This window comes from Budorcas taxicolor, chromosome Y (assembly GCF_023091745.1).
Source record: "Budorcas taxicolor isolate Tak-1 chromosome Y, Takin1.1, whole genome shotgun sequence".
NCBI classification, from domain to species: domain Eukaryota; kingdom Metazoa; phylum Chordata; class Mammalia; order Artiodactyla; family Bovidae; genus Budorcas; species Budorcas taxicolor.
The window spans coordinates 9,700,913-9,724,951 of NC_068936.1; the positions used below are offsets into that span (position 1 = coordinate 9,700,913).

General features: G+C 43.2%; 1 pseudogene; it reads right to left on the reverse strand.

Annotated features, from left to right (window-relative positions):
- Window positions 1-292: 292 nt before the first annotated feature.
- On the reverse strand, window positions 293-24,039 carry LOC128070976 (zinc finger protein 280B-like; annotated as a pseudogene).

A 24,039-nucleotide genomic window follows, 5' to 3' on the forward strand; every position in this document is an offset into this window, starting at 1 on the left:
AGTCAGCCTTTTGCATCAGGTGGCCAAAGGATTGGAGCTTTAACTAAGTTAAATATACTTCAACATAAAACTAATAATAAGAGGTAATCCTTTAAGATTGTGATGTTGGATTCATCCTTAACCAAGAGATGAATCACTCTTGTACTTCCTAAGTGTACATGCTCACACATGTATGCACAGACACACACATGCTGACATTGAGACTGCCACAGTTGACACAGGGCAGCCAAGAGACTGCACCCTTTGCTGGCCTGCTCATCTCTGTCTGTCAACAAGGCTTGACACCCAGGTCTTACCTTTTCACCTTCAGCTTCAGGGTCTTATGCAACCCCTTCACCAGGCAGATGGCCTCCTGTCTAAACCTGGACAGACCAATGTCGTTGATGCCCACAGTCTCATGTCCAGCCAGCAGTTTGTCCATGGCTGCAGCTTTGCTCCTTTCTTTGACCTGCAACTCAGAAAGAGGGTCCAGGAACCTTCCCCCACACCAAAAGAGCAAACCAGTCCCCAGAACACAGACAGGAGGATGTGTCGGTGACAGCTCTGTGCCACCTACCAGTTGTCAGACTGGCTTCAGGATAACCCAGAAGTGAAGATATCCAACTTGGGCCAGGATTCCCTGTGGGAGACAAGGGATGCACCCTTTTCCTGGTCTGTACCCATCATCTGGTTTGTATCTGCAAGGCCTACCTCTTATGGAAGGGACCCCAAAATACACCAACACTCAAAAATACACCAGAAACGGGGGATCCAGGGAGATCCCTTCGCTTTCCAGATCTCCTCCCCGCCCCCACCAAAAAAAAAGAAAAAAATACGGGTGTTATAAAATTATTGACTAGTTATTTCTCACTCATCAATCCTGCACCTAGAGCTTTCCTGGGGATCCCATAGTTAAAACTCTGCCTGCCAGCACATCAGACATGGGTGATATCCTTGCTCAGGGAAGAGTCCACATGCCACAGTGCAAGTAAGCCGGTGCACGACAACCACTGAGCCTGGGCTCCAGAGTCCAGGTGCTGCAACTACTGAGCCAACGTGCTGCAACTACTGAAGGTGGTGTGCCCTAGAGCCCATGCTCCACAACGAGAGAAGCCATCACAATGAGAAGGTCACATGCTGCAAGTGGACAGGGGCCCTTGTTTGCCACACTTGGAGAAAGCCCACATGCACCAACAAAGTCCCACCAGAGCCAAATAAATAAATGAATGAATAAACAAATATTTTAGAAAGGTCCTGCACCTAGGACTTTTCCTGTAACAGCTTTCTTTTAATATTTTATTTTTTTTATTTATGTAACAGCTTTACTTAGCTATAACTCAAGTAAACACCAATCCCCTATGTACATATGAATGAACTGTACTCCGAGTGGTCGAACTTTCAACACCCACCCAGTTGAGAACAGGCTTCCTAAGCCCAGAAGAAACCTCATGGCTGTCAGCAGTCACTCCCCAGCCCTCCTGGGCCCTGGAAACCATGTGTGGGTCTTGGATATACCTCCTATGGACACTTGATATACACAGAGTCATACAACAGGTGGCCTTTTGTGTCTGGTTTCTTTCACTCATGATGTGTTTTCCAGGTGCGTCCCTGTTGACCTCTGTGTGGGAACTCCATTCCTTCTTATGGTTGAGTGATATTCCATTATACCAATTGACCACATTTGATTTATCTGTTTATCAGGGATGGATATATTTACATTGTTTCTACTGTTTGGCTATTGAGCCAGTTCAGTTCAGTTGCTCAGTCATCTCTGACTCTTTGTAACCCCACAGACTGCAGCATGCCAGCGTCCTTGTCCATCATCAATGCCCAGAACTTACTCAAACTCATGTCCATTGAGTCAGTGATGCCATCCAATCATCTCATCCTCTGGCATCCCCTTCTCCTCCCACCTTCATTCTTTCTCAGTATCAGGGTCTTTTCCAGTGAGTCAGTTCTTTGCATCAGGTGGTCAAAGTATTGGAGTTTCAGCTTCAACATCAGTCTTTCCAATGAATATTCAGGACTGAGTTTCTTTAGGATGGGCTTGTTGGATCTTGCAGTCCGAGGGACTCTTAAGAGCCTTGTCCAACACCTTCTCCAGCACAAAATATTTGCAGGTCAAAAGCATCAATTCTTTCGTGCTCAGCTTTCTTTAGAGTCCAACTCTCATATTCATACATTTGGCTATCAGCACACATGAACACTTGTATACACATGTTTGTGTGTGAATATGCGTCCTTATTCCCCTTGTGTGTAAAACTAGGAGTAGAATGGCGGGGTCATGTGGCAACTAGATTAAACATTTCCATGAACTGCTAGACTGATTTTCTGTCATGGCATAGAGTCTTAGGTCTGGAATGTGGGAACTAGTTCCCTGACCAAGGCATTGAACCCATGTATGTAAAACATTTCCTACTCAGAGTTATACACAGTATGTATACAAGTATATTGGCTGACTCCTTAAAAGGATTTTATGATTTTATGCTGAGAATTTTCAATCTGTAAGTCCTTAACTCAGCTTTTATTATATAGTAATAACCTAACTAAGCATTTAGTAAGCCATCAATTAACCAACCTACTTTCAGTACCAGTGCCCTGGAAACTGAATGCTGTGCTTAGTCTCTCAGTCATCTCTGACACTTTGTGATCCCATGGACTGCAGTATGCCAGGCTCCTCTGTCATGGAGGTCTCCACACAAAAATACTGGAGTGGGTAACTGTTCTCTCCCTCCAGGGGAATCTTCCAAACCCAAGGATTGAACCCAGGGTCCCTGAATTGCAGGCAGTTTCTTTACACCCTGAGGCACCAGGGAACTCCAAAAATACTGGAGTAGGTAGGCGAACCCTTCTCCACTAGATCTCCCCAACCCAGGAATCGAACCTGGGTCTCCTGTACTGCAGGTGGATTCCTTAATAGCTAAACTCTCAGAGAAGCCCTATGGCCCAGGAATCAAATCCAGCCAGCTAGGACTTCCTGGTGGTCCAGTGACCCATGGTGGATTCATGTGGATGTATGGCAAAACCAATACAATATTGTAAAGTAATTAGCTTCCAGTTAAATATATATATATATATATATATATATATATATATATATATATATATATGTAATGAAGATAATGGAGTTCAAAACAAACAAACAAACAAAAAAGACTCCATGCTCCCAATGTAGGGAGCCTGGGTCCCATCCCTGTCCAGAAAAACCCAACATGCTAGATGGTGTATCCTATCCTCCCCCTGCAAAATATCTACACACCTGTCTTTTTTATTGGGGGGGTGGGGTAAATAAAATTTTACTGCAATACAACTACACCTATTTGATTATTCACTGCTACTGGAGAGAATGGAATAATCTGGGGCCCATAAAGCCAAAAATAATTACTACTTGGTTTGTTACTGAAAAAAAAAAATGCCAACCTCTGTTCTACACCAAAAAGCCATTCTTTTTACAAACTGCTAGGAAAAGTAGCAACAAAGATGAATGTTTATGTACAGTTTTGAAAGTTTGCTGTGCTCCTACTATATAACAGGGTTGACCTGAAAATCAATTCCAAACCTTACCAGGCACTAAAGCAAGGAAACATTCCTCCTCTGGGAGTCACAGAGCTGGAAATGCAGCCACTGACAGGCTCATGTATGAAACCACATGGTACTTGGACTTGTTTCTCCGCCTGGACCTGAGAACAACACATTAGGATAACAGAGCCAATTATTTATTGTAAGCTGACACGACAAACAAAATGACTACCCCTAACAGAACCACGAGCAATTCATTTGGCGAACAACTGGTTTTAAATTCTAGACAATTTTCATCCCAACATAATGACAGATCCCAACATTAATAAGCTGCCACCTGGCCAAGATTACATACTCACCCAGAACCAGCCAAGGTTATGGACACGTTGTGGAGAGCTTGTATTTTGACATGCCCCAGCTGGGAGGCCCAGGGGCTGTTTCCAGTCGGAGGGTTGGTGGGCAGTTATCTGGGGGGGTGGGGGGTGGGTGGGAGGTGGAAGTCCCAGAGAAAAAAAATGGAGTGAACAACAGGGGAAGGAACTTAAAGACTGGAAAGGCAGTGATGGAGGCTGCCCACACAGAAAACAGACCCACGAACAGCAAAGGACAGAACCCTTGGGCTTCCTGGAAAAAGAGGGTGAAGGAGCAGGTTCAGTTCAGTCACTAAGTTGTGTCTGACTCTCTGCGACCCCGTGAACGGCAGCACGCCATGCCTTCCTGTCCATCACCAACTCCCGGAGTCCACCCAAACCCATGTCCATTGTGTCGGTGATGCCAGTCAACCATCTCATCCTCTGTCGTCCCCTTCTATTCCTGCCCTCAATCTTTCCCAGCATCAAGGTCTTTTCAAATGAGTCAGCTCTCCATATCAGGTGGCGCAAGTATTAGAGTTTCAGCTTCAACATCATGGAGGAGAAAGAAGGGGCGTGTGTCCCAAAAGAGACAACAACCAGACTCGCACAGAGCTGTTGAATTTGAGCATCACAAGAAAGCCTTTAGGTGAAACCATGATGATGGAGGAACATGCAGGATTTTAGGACAGGTTCTTAAAGTAGCACTCCCTACAGCAACCCATCATCTATAATGACTCAGCCATGACCTGGTGGGCTTTTCTTTCTCATCCCCACAAATCCTTGCACACAAGACTCTCTCAAAGTGCTGTCATTAGCGTTTGGCTAAGGGACTCGCCTGGTGGTCCAGTGGCTAAGACTCCGCGCTCCCTAATGCAGGGTGAGGGGTTCAATCCCTGGTCAGAGAACTAGATCCCACATGCCACAGCTAAAGATTATTTTCTTTAACACAAATTTATTTTAATTGGAGAGTGATTACTTTACAATATTGTATTGGTTTTGCCATACATCAACATGAATGTGTATACGTGTTCTCCATCCTGAACCCCCCCCCCTTCCACCTCCCTCTTCGTACCATCCTTCTGAGTCATCCCAGTGACCAACCCCAAGCATCCTGTATCCTGCATTGAACCTGGACTGGCAATCCATTTCATATATGATATACATAATTCAATGCCATTCTCCCAAATCATCCCATCCTCACCCTCTCCCACAGAGTCCAAAAGACTGTTCTATACATCTGTGTCTCTTTTGCTCTCTCGCATACAGGGTTATCATTTCCATGTTTCTAAATTCCATATATATGTGTTGGTATACTGTATTGGTGTTTTTCTTTCTGGCTTATTTCACTCTGTATAATAGGCTCCAGTTTCATCTACCTCATTAGAACTGTTCAAATATACACAATGGAGTATTACTCAGTTAAAGATTCTAAATGCTACAGTGAAGACAGAAGAGCTTCGAGGAAGATCTTACTTGGCCAAAAATATGCATATATATGTTTTTGAACGAACATCTGGCTTCACCCTGAAGCCCAGAGCATATTGTGTCGCTTCCCTTCGTCTGCAAAGACTGCCCAGCTCCTCCTCCAGCCACAAAGACTGCATTCCAAGGCAGCCCATCTGCCTCTCCCAAACCATACTCCACCTACACTCCCAGCAAAAATGGCTCCAGGTTTGAGAGACAGAGTAGCTGGGGATCCCTGCCCTCCTTGGCTTCCTCACCAAAACAAAGCATTTATTCAACATTTTTCTCACTCATGGTGAAGAGTGGCAAATAAGGCAGCTTTGAAGACCTCTAGTCTGAAATCTTGACACCATCAAACTTCTCCCATGAGGGAAACGTCGTTAGGCTTGAACCTGGTGAAGCACAGACCTGAAGCTGGACCTAGGGACCCAGGAATATGGCTTTGCCTGCCAGCTCTGTATAGTGTATCATATCTTACATGTGATAAGTCGTGCCTTAAGTGCATCATTCATTCCAGACATGTACATTCCTTTTATCGCCAGTCAAGAGAGTGCTGGGCACTGCCAGTTGCAGAGGGTACTGTCTGCAGGAGCCAAAAATGGAGCAATCCTGTCCTACAACCCCCAGGCAAAGTTCTCAGCATCGCTTACTGTAGATCAGAAACAACAACAAACCACCGTGTACAAAAAGGCAAGCAGACAAGGATAAAGGAATCCACACCCCACCCACAATGCCTGTAATATGCACCAGTCAGAAGGAAAGCCCCAAGCTCTCTCGCCAGGTTGAATACTCTGACTTAAGATTATTCACTGGAATTTGGCTTGTAAAACTCCTCTTGAGGTCCCCAGTTCAGTCAGTACATTTCAATCTGTCAGTCGTGTCCAACTCTTCTCGACCGCATGAATCACAGCACGCCAGGCCTCCCTGTCCATCACCAACTCCCGGAGTTCACTCAAACTCACGTCCATCGAGTTGGTGATGCCATCCAGCCATCACATCCTCTGCTGTCCCCTTTTACTCCTGCCCCCAATCCCTCCCAGCATCCCTCCCAAAAATGAGCATACTGCTTTGCTGTCCTTATGCAAAGATTTATCCTGAAAACAGCAAGAGGGAAGAGGGAAAAAAAAAAAAGAAAACCACTCATTGGAAGTCTTTTTGGAAGCAAGCTTTCATATTTCATTCAATGGACTTTACAGATGATGAAAGATGTTTACCCACGAAGGCCACGGGACCCCCAATTCTCATGAGAGTCAGGACCTACTTAGGAAGCGACTGGGTCATGGCAGTGGGGGTAAGAGGGGCAAAGCTTGTGGATGGCGATGAAAGACCTTCCCTGGACAGCAACTTGAAAGGCCCGGCACAAATAGGGGTGTATAGTCCATGAGAAGGGGTCCGAACCCAGGCCCCCGAATGAAGAATTTCAGCCTGAGGAGTGCAGTGCCCTGGCAGGGGAGCTGTTAAAGATAAGTACAGGAAGAGGAAGATGAGGAATTTGACCTTGAGTTTCAGAAACCTGAAGGATACCCTGGAGGCAGTGGTGGGTGGAGTGTGGGGGGCTCCCAGAAGGACAGACATGGAAGCAGGGGAATGATCCTGTATCATGTGAGCAAATGCAGCTTATCCTTTAGGTAGACAGGTAAAAGCATCTCCCCCACCCAGAACAGATCACAGATCGGCAGTGGTTCAAAGCAACACAGGGCAGGGAATACGAATGTAAACAAGGACTAAGTGAGCTGGGAAGGCAGGTCAAGGGACATACTCGATGGACATTAAGGAGTCAACACAGGAAAGGGGTGTTCAGTAGAGCTCAGATGTGGAAAATCACAACCACCAGAGATCAGAACAAAAGGAGCGGAACTTCTGTGCAGAATCAGATTTCAAAGGCCATGAATCACACTCATGACTTATCAGCTATGACTAGGAAGCCATCCAGAGGAGAGCATAAGATAGCACAGGCTTCTACAAAGCCAGGATATTCTTGATATCACCTCCCTGGTGGTCACTCTTCTGAGTTCCCTTGTCTCCAGAGAGCTGAGTCATGCAAAGAGGATGCAATTGCAAAGCAATTGGAGAGTACATCTCTGATAACAGAGAAGCCTGTCAAAGAAATAAAAATTAAAAATAAAAATAAAAAACCTCCACCCCAAGGCGTACAGTGATGTACTCTCATCATTAGTTTCTGTCTCTGTACAATCCCAGGGAGTATTTTACCACTGATCTGTGTAATTCAAGCTTTGCAGGAGCTCTCAGTTCAGTTCACAGAGTCAGTTGTGTCCAACTCTTTGCCACCCCATGGACTTCAGCATGCCAGGCCTCCCTGTCCATCACCAATTCCCAAAGATTGGTCAAACTCATGTCCATTCAGTCAGTGATGCCATGCAACCATCTCATCCTCTGTCACCCCCTTCTCCTCATGGCTTCAATCTTTCCCAACATCCAGGTCTTCTCCAATGAGTCAGCTGTTCGCATCATGTGGCCCAAGTATTTGAGTTTCTGCTTCAGCATTGGTCCTTCCAACGATATTCAGGACTGACCCCTTGTAGGATGTCCTGGTTGGATCTCCTTGCAGTCCAACGGATGCTCTCAAGAGTCTTCTCCAACACCACAGTTCAAATACATCCATTCTTGAGGGTTCAACATTCTTCATGGTCCAACTCTTACATCCACACATGACTACAGGAAAAACCATAGCTTTTACTAGATGAACCTTTGTGTGTCAGGTAACATCTCTATTTTTAGTACACTGTCTAGGTTTGTCATAGCTTTTCTTCCAAGGACTCGCAGCTCTAGAAACATCTTTTAAGAAGGACGGCCCATGTTATTACAATTTTGAAGTGTACTCTTTTTAAATTTTTTTTTTTTAAAGAGGTGGAACTGTTCACAGATTATTTTTTCAGTGCAATCAGGAAAGAAGAGGGTAATGAATTTGCTATGGCTGACCTGGGCTTCCTAGGTTGGCACTAGTTGAAAGGAACGTGCCTGCCAATGCAGGAGATATAGGAGACATAAGAGACATAAGAGTCATGGGTTTGATCCCTGAGTTGGGAAGACGCCCTAGAGGACGGCACAGCAACTCATTCCAGGATTCTTGACTGGAGAATCCCATGGACAGAAGAGCCTAGTGGGCTATGGTCCACAGGGTCACACAGAGTCATACACAACTGAAGCAACTCAGCACAGCACACATCTTGAGTGTCAGCTGACTGTTTCATGGGGGATGGTGTCATTTTTAACCAAACAACACAAAACATACTCAATGGCAATTTGAGTCACAACTGTGCATGAAATATGTCTTGAACATCTAAGATCACCTCGACTCCCAGGTGTTTTAGTTGAATCATTTTCCAAGAAAAGCACTCTTTGCTCTTGGTTCTTTCTTGTTCCTCATCATGACATTCGTTTCTCATAATGTGCCTTGAACATGCCATGAAAAAATGAAAATCAAGCATACAGTTCTTATGATATCAAACAATGAGTTAATGGGGCCTATGATGGCACAGCCTATCAATGTTTGGTATCCCCTTAAGGTCAGGAAGCAACAGTTAGAACTGGACATGGAACAACAGACTGGTTCCAAATAGGAAAACCAGTACATCAAGGCTGCTTATTTTCACCCTGCTTATTTAACTTATATGCAGAGTACATCACGAGAAACACTGGACTGGAAGAAACACAAGCTGAAATCAAGATTGCTGGGAGAAATATCAATAACCTCAGATATGCAGATGACACCACCCTTATGGCAGAAAGTGAAGAGGATCTAAAAAGCCTCTTGATGAGAGTGAAAGAGGAGAGTGAAAAAGTTGGCTTAAAGTTCACTATTCAGAAAACGAAGATCATGGCATCTGGTCCCATCACTTCATGGGAAATAGATGGGGAACACAGTGGAAACAGTGTCAGACTTTATTTTTGGGGGCTCCAAAATCACTGCAGATGGTGAACATCAGAAAGTTCACGGTTTAAGTATTAGTGACACCTGGCTGGGAGAATTTTGAGCACTACCTTTCTAGTGTGTGAGATGAGAGCCATTGTATAGCAGTTTGAGCATTCTTTGACATTGCCTTTCTTTGGGATTGGAATGAATACTGATATTTTCCAGTCCCCTGGCCGCTGCTGAGGTTTCCAAATTTGCCGGCATAGAATGCAGCACTTTCATAGCATCATCTTTTAGGTTTTGAAATAGCTTAACAGGAATTCCATCACCTCCACTACCTTTGTTCATAGTGATGCTTCCTAAGACCCACTTGACTTCCCATTCCAGGATGTCTGGGTCTAGGTGAGTGAACTTTCTATCGTGATTATCTGGGTCATGAAGATCGTTTTTGTACAATTCTTCTATGTATTGCCACCTCTGCTTAATATCTGCTTCTTAGGTCCATATAATTTCTATCCTTTACTGTGAACATCATTGCATGAAATGTTCCCTTAGTATTTCTAATTTTCTTGACGAGATCTCTAGTCTTTTCCATTCTATTGTTTGCCTCTAATTCTTTGCAGTGATCCCTGAAGATGGCTTTCTTTTCTCTCCTCGCTGTTCTTTGGAACTCTGCGTTCAAACGGGTCTATCTTTCCTTTTCTCCTTTGCCTTTTGATTCCCTTATTTTCACAGTTTTGTAAGGCCTCCTCAGAGAGCCATTTTGCTATTTTGCCATTTTATTTTCCCTTGGGTATGGTCTTGATTCCTGTCTCCTGTACAATGTCACAAACCTCTGTCCATAGTTCATCAGGTACTCTATCAGATCTAGTCCCTTAAATCTGTTTCTCACTTCCACTGTATTATCATCAGGGATTTGATTTAGGTCACACCTTAATGGTCAAGGAGCAGGAACTTTTTAATCATGGCTGCAGTGGCTATCACTTTGATGTTAGGCCTTAATACAAAATTTAGTAATGTACCAGTTTTATATTAATTATCTGTTTCTCTTTATTCTGATGCCCGCTTTTGTCATTTAAGTCAAGAAGACATTGTCCCATACTGGCTAATGCTTATGTCAGTGTTTTCAAGTGACAGAAGAATTAGGTGGTCTCTTGACTATTCTTCGACATAATTGTTTTTAAACATTTCATGCCTTATCTTGAAATACAATTTTAAGCACTTTAGAACAAGCATCAATGTGATCTCAAGCAAAATATTGTTAATGATCAACCTAATTTTAAAATCAGTAGAGTTCATGAGGGAAAGGAAAGCCAAGATTTGATGAATACTGTAAGAAACGCTGTGGGAAGAAACAGCCACCTCTATGGACTGTTGATCAGGGCCTTTATTGGGCGGTCACTCTCAGGCAGCACTCCCGGGGGCGGGTGAGCAAGGAAGCAAAGGGAGTCTGCAAGGTATGAGGGGTGGGGAAAGGTTTTATAGCCAGGGCCGGGCTCCCATATAAGGTAGAAAGCACGGGCTCAGCGGTGATTGGTGTCCAAGGGCTCCGTGTCGGCACCTGATTGGACGGCTTGGTTGTCGGCCCGCCTCCGGGACTTGTGTGCGGCACTTTTCCAGGGCATGCCTCAACACGCCCGGGCAAGCCTCAACATGCCCGGCATTGCCCGACCTTTCAAATACGCAGTGTGAGATGTTGCTAAATCAGCATTTAGCGTGCCATTTGAAATGAGCCGCTTTGATGTCCAAAGGTAGAGCGTGTAGTCATGAAGACCAAGACTGAATTGTTTTTCTCATATTAACGGATAACTTAAATATTTCTAGTAGCAGATAACTTTCTTGGAAATAGCATTTGTGATTTTGGATTAATAGTTGCACTTTTGTTGATTTTTACTTGCTCTAAAAATAAGGGGGTAAATACATACGTGTAGCTGAAGAGACTATAGACATTGTTTGAGAGAATAAAAGCTTTCTCATTTTCATGGAGAAAATTAATATATGTCACCTTGAGACAGCTCTCATTTGTTATAATCAGTTCAGTTCAGTCGCTCAGTTGTGTCTGACTCTGCGACCCCATGAATCGCAGCACACCAGGCCTCCCTGTCCATCGACAACTCCCCGAGTTCACCCAAACCCATGTCCATCGAGTCGTGATGCCATCCAACCATCTCATCCTCTGTAGTCCCCTTCTCTTTTATTAATAAAATAATTTTACCTGAAAGAACAAGCAAACCAGACAAGGAAATTCACAGAGGGCAATAACAAAATATCTTGACAGATATTCAACATATTTCTAAACAAACCAAAGTGTCATTGTGTGAAAAAGAATATAGAGATATCAATAGAAAAACAGAAGTAGCTTCTGAAAGAACTCAACTCACTATTAACTATCTTTTATTTGAAGGCAAAGAAACTGACTCAAGTTAATTCTAAGAAGCAAAGCCCTGAGGTTATTATCTCTTTTTTTTTTTTAATGAAAATCTAGGAAATTTAGGCTGGAGAGGGAAGAAGAGGATAGAGACTTCAAGTGCCTTGAAGGAGGAGGAGGAAAGAGAGGGGGTTGGAGATTTGATTGTGTTATTTGAACAGCATTGGTGGAGCTCAAACAAGGGAGGTAGCAAGGCATGCAGGCCTACGGGAAGAGCATTTCCAGAAGAACAGCACTTGCAGTCTTAGGATTGGAAAGACATGGAATTTGATGGAGGAAAACCAAGGCCAGTGATGTCAAAAAGAGTACATTACTGGGGAAAATAGCAGAGTAGAAGGACAGAGAATGGAAGAGAGGAAGCAGTCAAGGACCATATCGCTGGAAACTTTTAATTTGGCAATAAATACAACTTGTACTCCTCAGGAGCATACTTCAAAGCAACTAACAATCACAGTGTTGATAATGCTAAGTAACAAAAAAACACATAACTAAAAGATTTCGTATTTTTACTATAGAAATTGAAGAAAGGAGATAAGAATGCAATAGTCTGCACATTTATTTATACATAGAGTTTTCACCTGAGACCAGAACACACACACACTTCTTTATACACCTAAAAGTGGTTTAAGCTGACACTTAGCAAAGTGCTTTGGCCCAAGTAAACTAACTGGAAAGGCCTAGTAAAATATTCAAAGGGCAAATAAACCAAGCAAGCTTTGAGTACATAAATACAATGTATTTGGATTTGAATTTACACTCAGGAAATTACCTAAAATGGAGACTGAAAGGTCGGGCATGTTGAGGCATGCCCCAGAAAAGTGCCGCACACAAGTCCCGGAGGCGGGCCGGCAACCAAGCCGTCCAATCAGGTGCCCACGTGGAGCCCTTGGACACCAACCACCGCTGTAGCCCGTGATTTCTACCTTATATGGGAGCCCGGCCCTGGCTATAAAACCTTTCCCCACCCCTCATACCTCGCAGACTCCCTTTGCTTCCTTGCTCACCCACCCCCGGGAGTTCTGCCCAAGAGCGACCGCCCAATAAAGGCTCTGATCAACGGTCCATAGAGGTGGCTCTTTCTTCCCGCGGCGTTTCTTACAGACACAATAGACTCACTACAGCTTACTCATCTGTAGTCCTTCCTCTTCAGTTCTGAGAGGGATGATAACCCCTTGGTGATTATCACTTTCCAGCATTTTGTGAAAGCTTAGAGGATTTAAATAAATTGAGGAGGGGGGAGAGTGGGGAGAGACAAAGAGGAGGAGAAAGGAAGAGGAAACGGAGAGATTGCTCCTGGCACAGGTCTACAGACAGGATCCCAGCTTCCTTGAATGGTGCACAGAGATTGCTAGCTATCTGTGCCAGAAGTGGAGAAGGGGTGACATTCAACTCCAGGAGGAGACTCAACTCCAAGAACCTACGGAGGCAGCCAAGTGTGCTGATGTTCAGGAACCAATACTTAGAGGGTACCCCACAGGTCTGTGAAAGAGCCCTTGGAGACAGCAAGAAAAAAGATTTTCACACGTATAATCACAGATTAGATAGTTGGATAGATTAGAGGAAGGATAACTCTATGACCTGATAATTACTGAAATAAACGAGATAATTCTTGCACATCGGACTGTGTCAAGTAAGACTGAAACTCAGTTAGTTTGATACAATGGGAAATTACACACGCCAAGAATTAGCTGTTAACGCTACTACATTTGTGTCCAAGGCAAGATAAGATACAAAACTGAAATCTTCACATGCTCAACTAGGGTAAGACACATGTAACTGGAAAAGGTAAGGAAAAGTGCTAAAAAGGGTTTAATCATCCTGGACTATTTTTACCCACTATATTCACTATTCTTGGACAACTCCATTGTAGCTTAAGGGTAAGAGAACTTAATGTAGCCCAGTTCGAAAACTGAACAGATTCCCTGTGTTTGATCCTTTGCAGTTAAAACTATGGGTCCGGCACAAATCAAAGTGGACGTCAAGGCTCTTTTTCCTTTGGGAATTTTAACTTGCTTTACGACTGTGTCTGACACAGATATGCCTACCTCATTGAGACTACAGGCCAGCCAACTGGCAAAGGGGACGCAATGAATCAAATTCCCCTTTTGATCACTCAACAGGAGGTCCACAGGCACCAGGTCTCATTCTATTAACTATCTCTGCTTCTCCAACTGCAGTCAGTGATACACAGGGCCTGCTTGATGCTTGCAAGGGTCTCTCACCAAACACAGGCATTTTAACCGCTGGCTTCCTTGAGATGTCCCTGGGCTAGGTAAACGCACTCTGAGACAGTGTTCCTTCTACCTTGGCTCTATGCCTGGAGTGAATGTATGCCTCTTCCTCAGCTGGGACAAGAAGCCACAGCCCTTCACTGATTAAATCCCGTGTCTGGTCCAAACTCACAACATAGCTTCTCCATCAACTTCTCCACTGCACGCTTTCAGGGCCAGATTATCTTCGATCAGCCCAAGAGGCACTTCAGAGAGTTCAGCAGCACAGGGGTCCATACCATAACAAAGACATTCAAATCTGGCTATATAGTTGATACTGAGATCTTCAAGGCATGGAAACAGTTGAAAATTACGTTGCTAAAACACTCTACAGATTATGTGTATAGTAGAGCCTTCGAACTTACAAGTAACATGAAATACCAGAGTAAGTTGTTACTTCTCCTTTCTCCACTTCTCATTCTCTCTCTCACACACGCACACATTCTTTTAACATGTTGACAATTCTATGAAAAACAGATAATAGATTTTTAAATAACGTCTCAATATGCAGATCAAACAAAACTGTACTTCCTGTATTTAAAACAAAAACACATAAATTACCCATCAGTTTCCCTATATTTGATATTACTGAATAACCCTATAATTTTTTTTGTTTTTAATGGGGTATTCAACTTTGACGGAAATACTTGCTTCAGACTTACTGAAAGTAGAATTAAGTTTTTTTTTTTTCTTTTTTTGACCTCCTACTTTTAGATTTGGGGGGTGATGATTCAAAATCAGATGTGTTCACAGTAATGGATGCTACTCCCACCAATCCTGGTTGAAGGGCTTCCAGTGACACCTGAATAACAATTTTTGTTTCAGGAGACAATCCTTCTAGCTGCTTAGGCTTAAACATTTGATGACACTGGGTCTTGTGCTCCCTTTCCTCTTTGGAAGTTAAAAACTGCAGCCGACATTTGGAACACTGGTGAAAACTCTTTTCCCAGTGCCTTCTATGATGACGTCCGTAGGCTGTTGCAGTTTTAAAAATTTTGAGACAAAATGGGCAAAGCAAATTCTTAGTGTTACCATGGTATGCTCTGAAATGTGCATCCACATCTGCAAAAAATGATGATCTGTAACTGCAAACCTGGCATACATAGGGCATTTCACCAGGCTTATGATTGTCTTTCATGTGCTCTAAGAGAACCTGATCTGTCTCAAAGGACAACTCACAGATGCGACAGACTGCGGAGGGCCCCTGGGGAGTGTGGACACTTTCAATGTGACACTGCATCTGGAAGGGAGTAGGAAACTGGCGGAGGCAGTGCCGGCAGGTGGTGTGGGTTTTCCAGCTGTCACCTCTCTGCCTCTCAAGTTCCAAATGGTGCTTCATGTGATTCATAAACTTGACATTTTTTAGAACTTTCAAGCAGCTGAGGCATTTAAACGCCGTGTGGGCCTTCAGTTCTGGCTACTCAACTCCTATATGCTCTCCATAGTAGAAGTCACGAAGAAACACAATCAGATTTCCTTCTGTGGGGTCAATAATCTTGTTTGGACTTGCTAAACTTGGAAAATCAGTTTTTGTCAGTCCATTTTCCCCTAAAGGTCTTACAGGTTTGCAATGAACACTGTCCTCTGGAAAAGGTGTTGGACAAGGTTCTCCATTCTGAACATGGCTTAGTGAGGTATGGACACTGTCTGGTGTGCTCTGCTGAGTAGTCACTGTATGAAAAATACCTGAAGGGGACAAAGCTAAAGAATGTTCCCCATCACTGAGCTTAGGCCTTCTGGGATTTCTGCTATTTGTTTCACAAGTGGAAAGTACCTTTGAGACATGAGGACTTTTATTCATATCTCCTGCAGAAACCGCTCTTTCTACTGGATGCTGCAATGAACTTGTGAAGGTAATCAAAGAAGAACATGACTCCTTTGAAAAGCAATTTGGCACTCTTTGTGGTGAAATACTTTTATAACCAGCTTGAGATGGAGGTTCAATAATAATAGGACTATCTGTTGATCTTGATTCAGAGTCAGAAACTGGCAAGACAGTCTTTGCTTCTGATGTAGGAGTCACATGACTAACAGGCTGTAATCTGTGAGTGTTACCTTTCCTGAAGAGACCATACCTTTTTCTCCTTGAACAAGAACCTGGGTTAACTCTGTTCAGTATGTTTGAAACGACTGGTTTCGAAGCTGAGCTCATCCCAACAAAGATCACGTCAGCATCTTCATTTACAAGTTCCACTCCGACCAATATCACTTCATCATCATCATCATCTACTTGTTTGGTTTCTCCCTCCCTTTCCGTACTTCTGGCTCTTGTTCTTCTTCACGTAACATACATGGTAGTTCCATATTTTGAATCCTTTTTTATTCTTAGAGGGTGCGGCCACAAGTCCCAGTGCTTCCTTTATACAAACTGCCACCTAAGTATAAACATATACATATTAGTTAAGCACAGAAAAATGAGCTATTTGATTATCTCCAAAACTCTAGGGTAATTATAAACACCTTTATCTTACAGACAAAGGCACCGAGTGTCAACGAGACTCAATGACAGCTGAAAAACCTATGACTACAAGTCTACATGGCTCTAGAATCATAGCTTTGTCCCATGTTCACTTTAATCTCTTCTACTTAAAAAAATAAAGAAAAAAAACCCAACACTACTGATCATTAGGTAAAATCACATGTAAAGGACGAGTATTTTTACAAAAGCATTATTGTACAGTGTTGAGAAACATGGACTTTGGAGGCAAAGAAGATGAAGTTGGAATTCTAAGTTAACTGCACACCAGCTGCATCTTCTTGGGCAAATTTATAACTTTTAAAGGTGTTTCTGTCTCTTAAAGACAAACATGCTTATTTCTTAGACTTAAGGTTAACAGCTCTTTTTAAAAGGCATCAGCTAGTCAATGGCATCTTGTTTTGTAGTAAAATTCGAAGAAAATGTATCTTAAATGCACATTACACCTGATTCACAAATTCTAATTTCATAAATGTTAACAAAGAAAATAGGTAGCAAATTCAAAGTATAATCTATCTATACCTAGTTAACAAACAGCATAATTCAATGTCAAGCACTTAACACAGGCCTAGGAAATTGACAATGAACTCTCTTGATAATCTCACCCCAATTCCACACTGATATATCCTAAATTTCTCCCTCTAAATCCAACAATGCTTCATCCTTCACGCCACAGGTCTCTTCCCCACATAGCAGGCAAAGTGATGCCAGTATTTCTCTCATACCAATATCAGACAGAGACATCACACACACACCCCTGATATCCCTTATGAATACAAGTGAAAGAGTCCTCAACAAAATACTGGCAAACAAAATCTAACAACATATAAAAAAGACTGTATACCATGATTACATGGGATTTATGGAGGTATGCAAAGTTGATTCATTTTATGAAAGTGAATCAACATTATGCCATTTTAAAACAATAGAACAAAAAACACATCTGCCTGCAGAAGAAGCATTTCCCTGAATCTAGCACCTTTTCATAACAGGGGTTAAAAAAAAAAACACTTAATAATTAAGAACAGAAGAGAACTTTCCCAATCAAAGGGTACCTGTAAAAGACCCACAGCTAACATCATGTTTAATAATGAAAAACTGAAAGCTTTCCCTCTAAGACTGGGAACAACACAAGGAAGTCTACGACACACTTTGGCTCAACATTATACTGGCAGTTCTATAACCAGAGCAATTATGTAAGAAAAAGGAACTGTTGCTGTTGTTTAAAAAAAAAAGAAGAAAAAAAAAAAAACAGCCTTCAGAATGGAAAGGAAAAAGTCAAAGTATATTGGAGATAACATACCTTTTTATATAGAAAATCTTGAAGAAACCACAAGTATTAGAATTAATATAAAGCTTGCAGAATACAAGAGAAATATTTTAAAAGTCAATCACATTTCTATACAGTAGCAACAAATGTTCTGAAAATGAAGTTAAGTATATACTTGAATCTACACTAGCATTAAAAATACTACTTAGGAAGTCAGAAAGAGAAAGACAATATATTCTTTATAATGGCTGAGTAATACTCCACTGTGTATATGTACCACAGCTTTCTGATCCATTCATCTGTTGATGGACATCTAGGTTGTTTCCATGTCCTGGCTCTTACAAACAGTGCTGCGATATACATTCGGGTACATGTGTCTCTTTTAGTTCTGGTTTCCTCAGTGTGTATGCGCAGCAGCGGGATTGCTGGGTCATATGGCAGTTCTATTTGCAATTTTTTAAGGAATCTCCACACTGTTCTCCATAGTGGCTGTACTAGTTTGCATTCCCACCAACAGTGTAAGAGGGTTCCCTTTTCTCTGCACCCTCTCCAGCATTTACTGCTTGCAGACTTTATACAAATCAATTCTAATGAGATAGATGAAACTGGAGCCGATTATACAGAGTGAAGTAAGCCAGAAAGAAAAACATCAATACAGTATACTAACACATATACATGGAATTTAGAAAGATGGTAATGATAACCCTGTATGCAAGACAGCAAAAGAGACACAGATGTATAGAATGGACTTTTGGACTCTGAGGAAGAGGGAGAGGGTGGGATGATTTGGGAGAATGGCACTGAAACATGTACACTATCATGTAAGAAACGAATCGCCAGCCTATGTTCCATGCAGGATACAGGATGCTTGGGGCTGGTGCACAGGGATGATCCAGACAGATGATATGGGGTGAGAGGCGGGAGGAGGGGTCAGGATTGGGAACTGATGTACACCCGTAGCGGATTTATGTCAATGTATGGCAAAACCAATACAGTACTGTAAAATAAAATAAAAATAAAAATTAAAAAAAAAAGAAAGAAAGACAAATATCATATGGTATCACTACATGGACTCTAAAATATGACACAAATGAACTTATCTACAAAACAGAAACAGACTCACAGACATAGAGAGCCAGCTATGTGATTACCAAGTGGGGAAAAGTCAGGCAGGCATAGATTGGGAGCTGGTGACTAGCAGATGCAAACTATAATATATACAATAGACAAACAAGATCGTACTGGATAGCACAAGGAACTATATTCATAATGTGTGATAAACAATAATGGAAAAGGATATGAAAAAAATTGTGTGTGCATATGTGTGTGTGTTTACATAGGAAGGAAAGGAAAGGGAAAGGGAAGGAAAGGAAAGACAACTGTTGGCAAGCATGTACAGTAATTGGATCCTTGTGTGTTATGAATAGATTTAACATGGTGCAACTGCTACAAAAAACAGTTTAAAGGCTCCTCCAAAAATTAAAAACTAGAACTGATGCATGATTCAGCAATTCCACTTCAGGATATAAATTCAAAAGAAGTTAACATGGGGTCTTGAGATATTTGCGCAGCCGTGCTCACGGCAGCACTAACTGCAACAACTAAGAGGTGGAAGCTTCTAAATGTCCATCAAATGTGATATATACATACAATGAAACATTATTTAGCCATATGAAGAAAATTCTGTCACATGCTACAACATGCATGATCATTGCACACATCAAGCCAAATGAAACAAGCCAGTCATACAAAAAGACAAATACTGTAAGTTTCTACTTGTATGAAATAGCTAACATAGTCAAGCAACATAAAGGAAACAAAAAAGAACGATAGAGTCCATGGTCTAGGTCAACAGTCAAGAAAAGAGGAGTTGTTGTTTAATGGGACAGGTGATGGGTATAGAGTTTCAATTTTGCAAGATGAAAAGGTGTAGAGGTCTGTTTCATAACTATGTGATAAGGAATTCCCTGGTAGTTCAGAGGTTAGGACTCCACAGTTTCCTATCAGGGGCCTGGGTATGATCCTCAACCAGGGAACTGTCATTCAAGCTGCATAGCACAGCTAAAACAACGACAACGACAACAAAACAACACTGTGACTATGTGTGTGTATATGTGTTAGTCACTCAGGTGTGCCCAACTTTGCATCCCCATGGACGAAAGCTCACCAGGTTCCCTTCTCATGGGATTCTCCAGGCAAGAATACTGGAGTGGGTTGCCATTTCTTTCTCCAAAAGGCTGATGAAAGTGTGTGAAATACTTAGCATGCAAAAATGATTAAAATGGTAAAAATTTAAGTTGGATGTTTTCTACAACAATTAAAAAAAGAAAAGCATTTAACAACCAGGAAAAGAATTTGAATAGACATTTCCGACTCTTTGCAACCCCATGGACTGTAGCCTATCAGGCTCCTCCGTTCATGGGATTTTCCAGGCAAGAGTGCTGGAGTGGATTACCATTTTCTTCTCAAGGGGATCTTCCCCACCCAGGCGTTGATCCCAGGTCTCCTACATTGCAGGCAGACACCTTCCCTTCTGAGCCACCAGGGAAGCCCCTAGCAAAATGTAAAGCAGCCTCTCTGAAATACTACTTCACACTCATACTACTTCACACCCAATCAAAATGACGAATAATAACAAGTGCTGCAGAGGATGTGGAGAAAAGGAATCTTCAGATATTGTTGAGGTAACTGCTGTAAAATGGTACAACCACTCTTGCAAAAGTGGTTTGTCAGTATCTCAAAAATTAAATATAGAGGAGCCATATGATGCAGCAATTTCGTCTTTTGTATATATCCACAACACTGAAAATGTTCAGTCCATGCAAAATCAGTGTTCACAGCAACATTACTCACAATAGCCACAAAGAGTACACCATCCACGTATTATCCATTCATTGACGAATGGATAAGCAAACTGTGGTATATGCTCAAAATGGAATGCATGGAAGTCATTTACCATATTCATAATCCATATTCAGCCATAAAAATAAAACAAAAACATTCACTGCTATACAGCCATGAAATGGAGGAATCTTGAAAGTACACAAACGAGGGGACTTTCCTGGAGATCCAGCGTTTAAGACTCTCCACAGGTGCCATCTCTGGGCTGGGAACTAAGATCTCACATGCCACAGAGCTAAATAAATAAATATTGAAAAAGAAAATATGACATCTGAATCAAGCCAGACACAAAGGTCACACTTTGTATGTGGGAGAACTGTAGGTGGAAGAGAAACAGGAAAGAGAAGCACTCTGTAATCCAAGTGAAACATTTTTTTCAGGGAGGAGGAAATGAGCTAGTCTGATAAACGCTGCCAATAAATTAAATAAAATAACAACTAAAAATTGACCACTGAGTTAAACATTTGAAATTCACTTGTGGCCTTGACAAGAGGGGCTTTAAAGGAAAATGAGAGAACTCGAGATAACAAAGTCTAGGAACAACTCTGCAGAAGTCTATAATAAACAAATATGAAATAAAAGCAGCAGAAGCAGAATGTGTCACCCAAAGATGGATTTTTAACGACAGGTCACATTATAGTCAGTCTGTTTGCTGATGGGAACCATCCAGAGAAACAGAAAACTTAATCCGGGACAAAGAGGAGACTTGCTAGAAGATCAAGAAATGAGTAGGTCTAGAACTGAGTACATCAAGAATTGAGTAGATCAAGCTGGAGAGCACACAAGCTGGAGAAGGCAATGGAAACCCACACCAGTACTCTTGCCTGGAAAATTCCACGGACAGAGGAGCCTGGTAGGCCGCAGTCCATGGGGTTTCGAAGGGTCGGACACGACTGAGAGACTTCAATTTCACTTTTCACTCTCATGCATTGGAGAAGGAAATGGCAACCCACTCCAGCGTTCTTGCCTGGAGAATCCCAGAGAAGGGGGAGCCTTGTGGGCTGCTGTCCATGAGACTGCGGAGTTGGACACGACTGAAGCAGCTTAGCAGCAGTAGCAGCACACAAGAAGAGTACACAAGCCAAATAATTTGCTCACATTGACAGAGCTGAGATCATATGAAAAAAAGGCTGGCATGGTGGATTAATGGGTATGGTAACCAGCCTTCAAGTGAATCGAATCTCCTGATATTCCCACCCCTGTGTAGTTCTCTCTCAATCTATCACAGGGTTGACCTGTGAGACTAAGCAAATACACAAGTGAAGATGTGTAACATCTGAAAGAAGACTCTGCACTTTATCATGGGTGCAAGTGCTTTCCTGAATCACTCATTCTGAGAAAAGAAAGCAGCCTCCAGAAGAGAAGCCCCTTGGAGAGGCCCACAGAAGGAGGAACTGAGGCTTCATGAGTACAGACAAGTGAGAGAGCTTAGATTCAACAAACTAAGTCTTCAGAGGTTGCCAAGCCAGACAAAAGCTTGACTACCTCAGGAGAGATCCTAGGCCAAGAGAAAACAAGTGTTAAGTTCTTTCAAACTACTCAATTTGAGATCATATGTACAACACAAACATTTCAAGTTATTCATACCACTCACATCATACTTACACACAGAAGAGTTCTCCTATAAATATAGCAAAAATTTTAAACACACACACACACACACAAACAAAACAATCCAAAGCACCGAAACACAGGAGTTGCCTGGCAGTCCAGTGGTTTGGTTAGGACTCAGTCCTCTCACTGCCAGGATCCTGTGTTCGATCCCTGGTTGGGGAACTAATATCCTATGAAGCCACATGTTGTGACCAAAACAAAACATGCTGTGAAGTTCAAAGCTGTACCAGCAAGATAAGTATACAACACAGCTGTAGGCACAAGTTGCTGGGCATAGAGCTACCTATGATCTTGTTTACATGCATGAAATGAACTCATGTGGTCCCTCGCCCCCATCCAGTGGAGTTCACTAACTTAATGAAATAAAGCCCTTAAGGGTACAGAAATGAGCAAGTAATCCCACGTGAACATGTTAAACCACACAGATTTTCTCTGAATGAACCACTTGATTCATTTATTCATTTCGCCATGCTGCTTGGCTTGTGGGGTCCCGGTTCCCTGACCAGAGCCTGAATCCAGACCACTGCAGTGAAAGCCCAGAATCCGAATCACCAGGCCACCAGGGAACCCCCACACCTGCATTGTTTTGCTCTGCTAGCTAAAACCTTAGGATATGTGCATTCCCCATTTTAGCCTCACCAAGTGGTAGGAGTCAGCTCTACACAGCTTAAGACCCATGGTGCTCTTACTTTTTTTCTTTCAAGAAGGCAGGAGAAAGCAAGTCACCCTGCCTGTTTTTAAGCTTGCCACTCAGAAAGCTGCAAACCTGAAACCATGATTGCCCTGAAGTCAGCACCCGCAATCAGGGACAGGTAATCCCCAATCAGGAATACTCTCTCTCAACACCAACGTGTCAGCCGACGAATGAAAGGAGAAAAACGGAAAGTAAGAAAGCCACAACTTTGTCCCTTATTGTAAAGATGTCTGTCACCTTACCTCAGGGGCCCATTGAAATCCTGAGCGCTTGAGACCTACCAGGCAGCAAACGGTCACATCCTGGGGACAAGCAGAGGAAAAGCTCAGGGTGAGTCACCTGTTCCGGGAACGTTCTATCCCCCCAGGCCCTACCTGGTCCTACCCTACGGATGCTGACCAGGCGTCTCACACTCAACCAGACCGAGTGATTGAACTCCTTTGCCCTGAGCTTCTTCCTCCCACCTCCCTTCTCTCAGTAACAAACAAAACAAATACCTCATCTGCCAACTTCCGGAACCAAAGGCCTGAATCTCGGGGCCCCCAGGGACGGGGCAGCCCTGGAGTTCGAGGAGACGCAGAGGAAACAGGAAAACGACCAAAGCACCAGGGCAGTGAAGAGGCCACTAGATCGATTTTTTTTTTTTTTTTTTTTTTTTGCTGCGCCCGCCTGACTGTGCCTGGGTGCAGAACCAGGTTGGGCCGTGAAGATTTGTGTGTGTGTGTGTTTAAATACATTAGGTTCCACAGGAGAGCTGGGGGTGGTGCCGGTGGCCAGGGGCCTAAGAGGCCCTTTCCGTGAGCTGGCCTGTCCCACCCCCTGGGCAGGAAAGCTGCTGGAGAGCACAGCCCGCCCAGACTAGAGAGGGGAGAGGGCGAAAGGAGCCTGAGGCCTGTGGGTCCTGCCGCACGCTCCCTCCTGAGGGCCCGCGGGCCCTCACCGGCCGCCCCGCCGAGCAAGGCCTGGTGCGAGTGGGGACCCGAGAAACCCTCCCTTTAGCCATCAGGCACCGCTTGGGCTGAACCACGCTCCAGTCCTTACCGGTCCCTGTTGGCGGAGGAGACAGAACTGCCTGTGGCTCACCTGTCTTCAGCAGTTCCCGGACCAAGGCTGAGGAGGCGAGCCTGAGGGGATGACGCTTCCTCAGGTCCGGGGCGCCGCCTCAGCTCCCCCTACAGGCGTGCGGGCGTCTCCCAT